Below are 10,036 nucleotides of genomic sequence, written 5' to 3'. Positions count from 1 at the left end.
TTGGTGCCTTTAGTGAGCTTCCTGTTGAACCAATTGGTGGATTTTTCCATACAGGTCCAACTTTGTTTTCAGTAGGAGGTTTTTGGGCAATCTTTAATGTGTTAACACAAGGAGCCACAACCTTTGATGTAGTGATAGTTGGTGGAGAAAATGGCCCCCATTTAATAGTCGTGGGAACTTGGGACGTTTGCTCAGTAGCATACCTTTTTGTTGGTTGTGATGCATCTTCACTCATAGATGTAGGGGGTGCAGTAGATGCAACTCTCTCTCTCTCTTCTTTCGATAAGTCATCTCCTGCATGACAAGTAACACATGATTATGCTCAGTATATAAACTCATGTTATGCATATCTTGGTAACATATAAAAGAAAAAGTATACATAACAAGATCAAAGTCACATCAATCATTAATTAAATAAGGCAGCATTTATGTACAAGCTAAATAATTCAAGTTATGTCGCATAAAGACCATCAACATCTCTTCAAAAAATCTTCACAAATCAGAATATATAATTAAATAAAATCCATAATTAAATAATGAAATAGATGTTTAAAACAAATCAAAAAGCTAATTATGAACTTATACGATCAACCACAACATAATATTCTCAAATGAAATATAATGTCATTCTAAGAGCTCTTCATCATCGGGTATATCAAACAAGTCTCTAGGTTTAGTTTTAATAACATGAAGCCATCCTTTTTTAATCTCATCTTCAATGTAAAAAACTTGTTTGGCTTGAGACGAAAAAATAAATGGATCATCTTGCAAATTCCGACTAGTGTGCATTAACTTTGAAAAACTGACGCAAACGCCACCATTTGGGTATGTTTTAACACCCCTATGTACATCAACCCAATCACAACGAAACATTATAGCCTTGAAAGAACCATAATAGTCAAATTCCAATATTTCGTTGAGCTTTCCATAATACTCTTGGCCTTCGGCTTCAATCATAATTCCAGAATTTTGTGTCTTTCGAAATCTCTCACGATACACGGTATCAAATTTGTAGCCATTAATCACCACACTTTTCATCTTTTTTACCCGCTTACTTAAACCACCGGCTAGGGACTTTCTCAATTTTCCTTCCGTTGTGCTATCATCTAGGTTATGGACCTAGAATTATGAAAGAATTAAGTTACATATTGATGGGTAATAATAATTATTTAAGACAAATTTTCAACATTTTCAAAGCATATAACCTGATTTTGCAACCAATCGGCGAATTCTTTGATTATCCACTTGCTTTCGATATATTCGTTCGATTGACTTCTTCCGACTTGATTCTCTTGTTGTCGTTTTTGTTGTATGAACTCACTTTTCAGATTGAAAAATTGTGTCAATACCATGAGAAGAAGTGAATATACTATAAAATTACCCATAATATATACTACTTACTCAAGAACTGGTTTCATCTCATCTGAATGCAGCAATATGTAGCGATGTGCTTGCATTAAACTTCTGTCATCAAGACGTACATTTTCTTTCTTTCCAATTACACGACCACCGGAATTGTATATATAGTTATTAGTATTTGGAACACCATCCTCATTCCTTTTTGGTCTACTGAACACCGTCTCAACACTTTCTAAATATCTTGAGCAAAATGTAATTGTCTCCCATAAAAGGAACCCTTCTGCTATAGATCCTTCAGGTTGTGCTATGATTATATTGTAGCCAAAGATTAGATTTTATGTTTAGTTTCTCTAGAGCCTTTCTAGCTTCCGCATCATCTCTACTTTTCTCCATATCTAAAAGAGTTCCTAAAATATTGTCATACACATTCTTTTCGATGTGCATGACATCTAAATTATGTCTAAGAAGATTATGTTCCCAATACTCCAATTCAAAAAAAAGGCACTCTTCTTCTTCCATTGATCATTATCAGCTTCATCTTGATCATCATCATCATCGTTTTTTCTTTTTTTAGAATCTTTTTTTGAGCTTCCATAAACGTATTTAACCCTTTCTTGCTGCTTCAAAATTTCACTCCCACTTAAGGGAATTGGAGCAACACCATACTCCTTTTTCCCATCAAATAAATGAGCTTCCGAGCGATAAGGATGATTAATTGGCAACCATTTTTGATGTCCAGGATAAACAATTTTACCACCAAATCTATATGCGTAAGTAGTTAGGGCACAGGAAAGGAAAGCTTTATAACCTCTAGTACTCCATCCCGAAAACATAGCATATAATGGGAAGTCATTTATTGTGGAGTGTAAGGTTACTCGCAGCTTAAAGTTTTCTCTACTATAAGCATCAAAGGCATTTACACCTTTCCACAACAATTTCAACTCAAGAATTAATGGTTGCAAGTATACATCAATATCGATACCAGGACTATATTTACCTGGAATAATCAAGGACAAAATAAAAGACGATGACTTCATGCAAATCCATGGGGGAAGATTGTAAGGAATCAAGACCACCGGCCATGTACTATAATTAGTATTCATTAGACGGTATGGGTTAAAACCATCACTAGAAAAACCCAATCTCACACTACGAGGGTCAGCAGAAAATTCCTTAAATTTTTTATCAAATTTTTTCCAAGCCTCACCATCTGTCGGGTGCCTTAGAATCACATCATCTGCACGACCAGAATGCCATCTCATATCTTCTGCTGTTTTAAAAGACATGTAAAGCCTCTTCAATCTAGGTATAAGAGGAAAATATCGCATCACTTTAGCTGGCTCACCTTTCTTTAATGTTTCTTTCCCTTTCTCAATTGTCTCACCCTCCATCCCTTTCACAGTTTTCCACCTTGATGTATTACATTTATGACATTCTGTTTGATCAGCAAACTCACCCCAATATAACATGCAATTATTTGGACATGCATTGATTTTCTCATATCCTAATCCCAAGTCCTTGATTATTTCATGCCTTCATAGTAAGACGATGGAAACTCTTTGATAAGAGGAAATGCATCATTTAGAATTTCAAGCAATTTATTAAATGACTCGGGAGACCAATGAAACATACACTTAAGGTGAAATAAGTGTAATAGAAATGATAACTTTGAGAAGGTAGTACACCCCACATATAGACCCTCATTAGAAGCATCCATAAGACGTTTGTACTTTGCCACTTCTTCAACGGATTTAGTTGAAGGAATTTCTTCATCTACCTCACAAGGAAAATTAAACTCTTCATGCATCATGTCATCTGATCCTTCGTCTTCAAAATCTGATTCACTTAATGATGGGCCCTGGAATTCAGTAGTGAACTGTGGATTGCAGACCCCAAAAGCTTCTCTTAGTAGCCCATCCATATCATCTTGAGCTACTTCCTTCCCATGATCACTAAGGGGCTTTAAGGTGTTACTCCCTTCACCCTCATAATGGAAAATCCAATATCTATAATTCCTATAGAAAATGTTAAAAAGAATGTGGCCTCCCACTTCATCTATAGGATACCATTTATTTATCTTACACTTATTGCATGGGCATCGAGTTTTTCCTTCTACAAGACTCTTCTTAGCAAGCTCTAAGAATTTCATGCAACCGTCATAATAGGCAGAGTTGCCTTTTCGTAAATCAATCCAACTAGTATCCAAACTATCCATATCTATAGCAAAATATATAATTTACGATGATTATTAATGAGTATTAGATAATACAAAATACTTAAACCACTTAAATTTATAATAATTCGCCTCGTATACTTATTTTAGATTTCACATTAAAAAAACATGGCTTGTATAAATTCTGTAAGGAGATATTTGAAAGATTTCATAAGCTACCTATAATAAGACATCATTCATCATTTGGTAAAAGCTTATCCATATTATTATTGTATTTTATAAATTTTATAATTAAAAGAGTATAAGTGATAAATTAAACCCTACATATGCAAACAAGTAATTGATTCTCAATTTTAACAAGGATGGTAAATAATTTATCAAGGCTTCCCTTTTAAGGTTTCTATATATGATGGTATCAATGTAGTTACACCAAAAGAAAATCCCACGGCCGCATTCACACATAAAAAGAAACTTACACATATTAACATAGTAAAGTCAAGATGCACATAAACATGTAGCCATGAATTGTATACAATAATATTTTACTATTTAAGTGCAATGATGTAATAAAAATTTTGTAAAACAAAAAATAGTTGTTTAGGCAAATCTCAACAAGGACATATGAGAATCTGCTAGGTTTGAGGGGTAATAACAATCATACTACCAAAAGCGCATAAAATAGCAATAAAGCAATAATAAAGCAATAGATAAGCAATGAAATAACAATAAACAAACAGAATGAACTCTACTATGAAAAGAGTAAGTTTAGAGATACAATACTGAATAAGGACTAGCCTCCTTCTTCAGTAGGGACGAAGCTCCGTAGATGAATGCAGAGTAATTCTATTATATTCAAAGTATATGTGCGTACATGAGTGCTAAAAATGTCTAATTACACTTATTTATACCTAGGGATCTCTAGGGTTTACAAATATCTTCAGAATATATTCAAAACGAAGAAGATCTTCTTGATTTATCTTCTTCCCTGTTCTGTAGGTGTATTTTTGGCAAGTGTCCTCTTGATTGATACGTATGATGGTGCTTTCCTTGTTTACTCCAATCAAGCCGTTTTGCCTATTTTTGCTGAACCATTGATCTTGGACTGATGCCCTAGATTTTATGGGTCGTATTACAATACGGGCCCAACAATTTCCCCTAATTTTTATTTCCAAGTATTTGGAAGTGAAAATTACCTAAAGAAAATTCTAGAAAATATTTTGAAATTCAGAAATTGCTCCAACGGTTAGCAAATTAGAAAGTGGTGGCGGTTTTAAGGCAACTTCCTTGATAACTGTGAAAGGCGGTTTTATTTTCGTCTTTGGTATTTATTTGGTGTGCAGGCTGTTGTCTAATCACTTCAATTGCTTTGCCCCTAATTTCAATTTCATCAGGTACTTTCTCTCTTGTGAGTTTTGATGTTTTGTTGCGCTTATGCTTTTGTGAATGCGTGGTTGGATTTTAGCCTGTGTGTTTTTGTTTTTGAATTGGTTGTTTCCTTGTTGAACATATTTGCGCGTACTTGTTGGTCTTGGTTGTTTGTTATTAGCGTCCTTGCTGTATATATTTGATGTGATCCTTGTTGTACAATTTTTGAACTGACTGTATTCCTTGTAGATACATCAAGGTCACTGAGGTCTCATGATCTTCTTAGCTCATCCTCCATCTTGGGCCGTCTTAAGTCTCGTTCGTCCCCCCAGAATTCTAAAGCTGTTCCCATCAAGATGGTTGCTCCTAGGGGTGCTGCACCTCCGCCTCCGCCTCGTACTGGTCTTAAGAGGAAGTTGGAGATACCCATTGATGTTGACGCTGCTGAGTTTTCCTTTGATTCTCTTGCTCCACATGTGGATACCTTGTTGTTTCCTTCCTTCAAGGATCGCCAGTCTTCAATGACTTTTGCTGATCTTTCACAAGAAGCGGCTGTACAGTCCTTCCAGGTATAGTGTACTCCAAAAAAAAAAATTTCGCATAAAATCGACCTTATTGAAATATGCTTCTTACACTTCATCTTTGCTGTGCAGAGTCTCCAGTCCTGCCTTGGTGTTTTAGGCAAGGTGTCAGAATTTTCTCGGGTGTATGAGGCTATGAAGAAGGAGCGTGATGCTCTGTCTGACAAGTACAAGGCTGCTACTGAAGCTTTGAAGTCTGAACGGGCTAAGCATCGGGATTGCATTTCTGAGCGGGACGGGTTGAAGAGTACCCTGAAGGAAGCTGCTAATGAGGCCATTGATGCTGCTACATACTATTATGGGAAGGCACGTCTTGAGATGATGGAAGAGTTTCAGCAAGGAAAGCATGAGGCTTGGGATTATGATGGTGACAAGGCTTCTTTTGAGAAGGCGTTTCCTGAAGGGACTGCTGCTCCTGGTTCCCTACTGCTGAGCTTTGCTGATGAGGAAGTGAATTCTCCTCACAATGAAGAAGTGAAGGATGCCCCAGAGGTGATGAAGCCTGTAGCTGAAGAAGTAGTCCCTGCTGACAACACGGGAGAAAATTAGTTTAGCTGGTGTTGTGTCACCTTTCTTTTTATTCAAAAATGTACAACTTTGGATGCTGTTTCTGTTTACTGCCTTAGTGCAGTCTGGATAATTTGTTTTTATTTTGTGCTACGCTTCTGTAGCTGGATGCTTTGTTTAATTTTGTTGCAATGCAACTAAGTATTTCTGTCTTTCTTGCTGTGTGATTATCGTTTCTGCATAGTGTGGTGTGTTTGCAGTTGTATCACGAATGTATTACAGTTGTATTACAGTTGTATAGTAATGGTGTTACTTACGTGTGTTTGTAAGTTTTGTGAGGGTAGTAGGTCTGTTCTTTTCGGGAATGCCTTGCCTTTGTTCTATAGTGAAGGGACTTGTTGCATCCTTGTTCAGTAATGTCAGTCGTGTTCCTTGCAAAACAGAAGAAGGTGAGGGGTGGCCGTGGGTTTCCCCAACGGCCCTCCGATGCCAAAGTCAGTACTCGTAACGATCATAAAGTAAATTGACAAAAGATAAAGATAGATGAGTACCTTTCGTGCTGAATCTGGCTGTTGGAGATTTTTGTGTTTTTTTCTGTTTTCTGATTTTTTTGTATTTTTGCTTGTTTTCCTGTTTTTTTTTTGTGTTTTCTCTTTTTTTTTTTGTAACTTGAAATACAAAATAGAAATACCAATTGCATACCTTCTTCAGAAATGATATAATTTTAAATGTGCTGTGTTCCAACTTCGCTGCACTTCTTTCCCTTCTGCATTCCTGAGTCTGTATGCTCCATTACCTACTACCTTGGTGATTTCATAGGGTCCTTCCCAGTTGGGTGCTAGCTTTCCTGCATTAACTTCCTTGGTGTTTTCGTATACCTTTTTGAGGACCCAGTCTCCTAGCTTGAAGGCTTTGACTCTAACGTTCTTGTTGAAGGATCTTGCTACCTCCTGTTGGTATGCTGCCATTCTCATTTGTGCGTCTTCCCTTAGCTCCTCCACTGTGTCTAAATTGTGAATTAGTTCTGCTTGGTTTCTTTCTTCTGTCATCAGTCCGTACCTTGCTGTAGGCACTTCTACCTCTGTTGGAATTACTGCTTCACATCCGTACACCAGTGAGAAAGGGGTATGACCTGTAGCGCCTTTAGGAGTTGTTCTGTCTGCCCACAATATGTTGGGTAGTTCGTCTGCCCATTTCCCTTTGGCTCCCTCCAGCCTTTTCTTCATGTTGCCTATAAGGACTTTGTTACTTGATTCTACTTGTCCATTCGCTTGTGGGTATCTTGGTGTAGATGTGATTAGGGAGATGTTCCATTCCTTACAGAACTTGGTGGTTTTGTTGCTGATGAATTGAGACCCGTTGTCTGTAATGATCTCCGCTGGTACTCCGAATCTGCTTAGAATGTTCCTCTTTATAAATGAAATGACGTGTTTATCCTTGATCTCCTTGTACGCTTCTGCTTCAATCCATTTGGAAAAGTAGTCTGTCATTGCTAAGAAGTACACTCTCTGCCCTGATGACGGTGGTAATTTTACTATATCCATTCCCCACTTCATAAATGGCCACGGTGTCAATGTTGGATGTAACACTTCTGATGGCTTGTGTGTCAAGGGCGCATGTTTTTGGCATGCTAAGCATTTCTTGGCGAACTTAACTGCGTCTTTTCTTATACTGGGCCAGTAGTATCCCATTCTGAGTGCCCTATTGGCTAAATTTCTTCCTCCGGAGTGATTTCCGCATTCTCCACTGTGTAAGGATTGTAAGACTTGTTGAGCTTCTTTTCTTTCCAGGCATCTTAAGAAAGGTCCTGCTGCAGATTTCTTGAAGAGTACATTGCTGATTAGGCAGTACTTGGAGGCTTTCTGAGCGAATTCTTGAGCTGTTACTTTCCCTGTTGGTTTCGTATTGCCCAGGAGGTATTCCTTCAGGGGTGTTATCCAACTGTTGTCTTCTTCTTCTGTAGGGCCTATTTGAATTTCGTAGACACTCATGGTTGATTCCTTCTCTATGGCTGGTGAGAGTACATGTACTAGAGGGATTGCCCCAAATTCTTCTGGATTGATGTTTGATCCCAAATTTGCCAATGCATCTGCTTCAGTGTTTAGGTTCCGGGGTACTTGTTCTATCTTGAACTCCTTGAATTCCTTGATGAGCTTCTTTGTGACTTCTAGGTAGGCAATCATTCTGGTGTCTTTCGCTGCATACTGCCCGTTGATTTGGTTTACCATGAGTAAAGAGTCAGAGATTACTTCTAGGTGTTGTATCTTCATATCTCTTGCAACGGTTAGTCCTGTAATGAGCGCTTCATATTCGGCTTCAGTATTGGTAGCCTTGAAGTTGCACCTTATTGCCTGTGCTATCTTGTCTCCTTGGGGTGATGTCAGTACTACTCCTAAGCCCACTCCTCGTATGTTTGCTGCACCATCTGTATGGAGTGTCCATTTTTGTGCAGCCTTTGGTTCCTGTAAGGCTAGTACTTCCTTTTGTGCTTCTTCTTCAAGTGTAGGGCTGAAGTCTGCCACGAAGTCTGCTAAAGCTTGAGATTTGACTGCCGTCCTAGGTTTGTACTGTATGTCGTACCTGCTTAGATGTAGGGCCCATTTCTCCATCCTTCCTGACATTTCTGGTTTTCTCATGATAGCTCTGATGGGGTAGTTGGTCCGTACTTGTATGGGATGACTCTCGAAGTATGGACGTAGCTTTACTGAAGCAGTGAACAAGGCTAAAATGATTTTCTCCAATGAGGCGTATCGTGTTTCCGCACTGAGCAGGGTCTTGCTGACATAGTAGATTGGAAATTGTTCCTTTTCTTCTTCTCTTGTGAGGGCTGCGCTGACCGTCCCTTCAGACACTGCAAGGTACAGCTAGAGTGGTTCCCCTTCTTTAGGTTTGGAGAGAATCAACGGGTTGGCTAGGTATTCTTTCAGCTTCTGGAATGCTTCATCATGTTCTTGTTCCCATTTAAACTCCTTGTTCTTTTTCAGTACCTCGTAGAAGGCTCTGTTCTTTTCTGAAGACTTTGAGATGAACCTGTTCAATGCCGCGATTTTCCCTGTTAAGCTCTGTACATCCTTCTTGGATTTTGGTCGTTCTAGATCTAGGATAGCTTTGACCTGTTCTGGACTGGCTTCTATTCCTCTTTGCGTAACCATGTATCCCAAGAATTTTCCTGACTGTACTCCAAACGTGCACTTTGTAGGGTTCAGCTTCATGCCATATTGTTTCAGGATGACGAATGCTTCTCTGAGGTCTCTGACATGATCTTCTGCCTTCTTGGATTTAACTACCATATCATCTATGTAGACTTCTATCGTGTTCCCAATTTGTTTTTCAAACATCTTGTTTACCAACCTTTGGTATGTTGCTCCTGCGTTCTTCAATCCGAAAGGCATCACCTTGTAGCAATATATTCCTTGACTGGTAATGAAGGCTGTCTTTTCCTGGTCGTCCTTGTGCATGAGGATCTGGTTGTAACCACTGTAGGCGTCCATAAAGGATAACAGTTCGTGTCCTGCTGTGGCGTCTACCATGGCATCAATGTGAGGTAAAGGGAATGGGTCTTTCGGGCAAGCCTTGTTGATGTCTGTGAAATCTATGCAAATCCGCCATTTCCCATTCTTCTTTCTTACTACCACCACGTTGGCAAGCCACTCTGGGTACCTTACTTCTCTGATTTTTCCAGTCTTCAGTAGGTTTTGAATTTCTTCGTTGATGATCTTGTTCCTTTCTGGTGCGAATTTTCTTCTTTTTTGCTTCACTGGTGTATGCATTGGGTCTACGTTTAGCTTGTGAGTGATAACCTCTGGGGGAATGTCTTTCATGTCCTCGTGGGTCCAAGCAAACACATCTTTCTCTTCTTCTAGAAAGTCGTGAATTTGTTGTCTGATTTCCGCTTTAAGTTCTGACCCTATTCTGACTTTCTGATCTGGATGTAAGGGGTTCAGCTGGACTTCAGTAGCTTCTTGCTCTTCTGATATACTCAACTTCTCTTGGCCCAGCTGATCCTCTGATTGCTATGCTGAACTCTTTTCCGCAGATGTTCCTTTCAGTG

Source organism: Chenopodium album, chromosome 19 (assembly GCF_948465745.1).
Source record: "Chenopodium album chromosome 19, dcCheAlbu1.1, whole genome shotgun sequence".
Taxonomy (NCBI): domain Eukaryota; kingdom Viridiplantae; phylum Streptophyta; class Magnoliopsida; order Caryophyllales; family Amaranthaceae; genus Chenopodium; species Chenopodium album.
Note: the sequence above shows the minus strand (reverse complement) of the source record.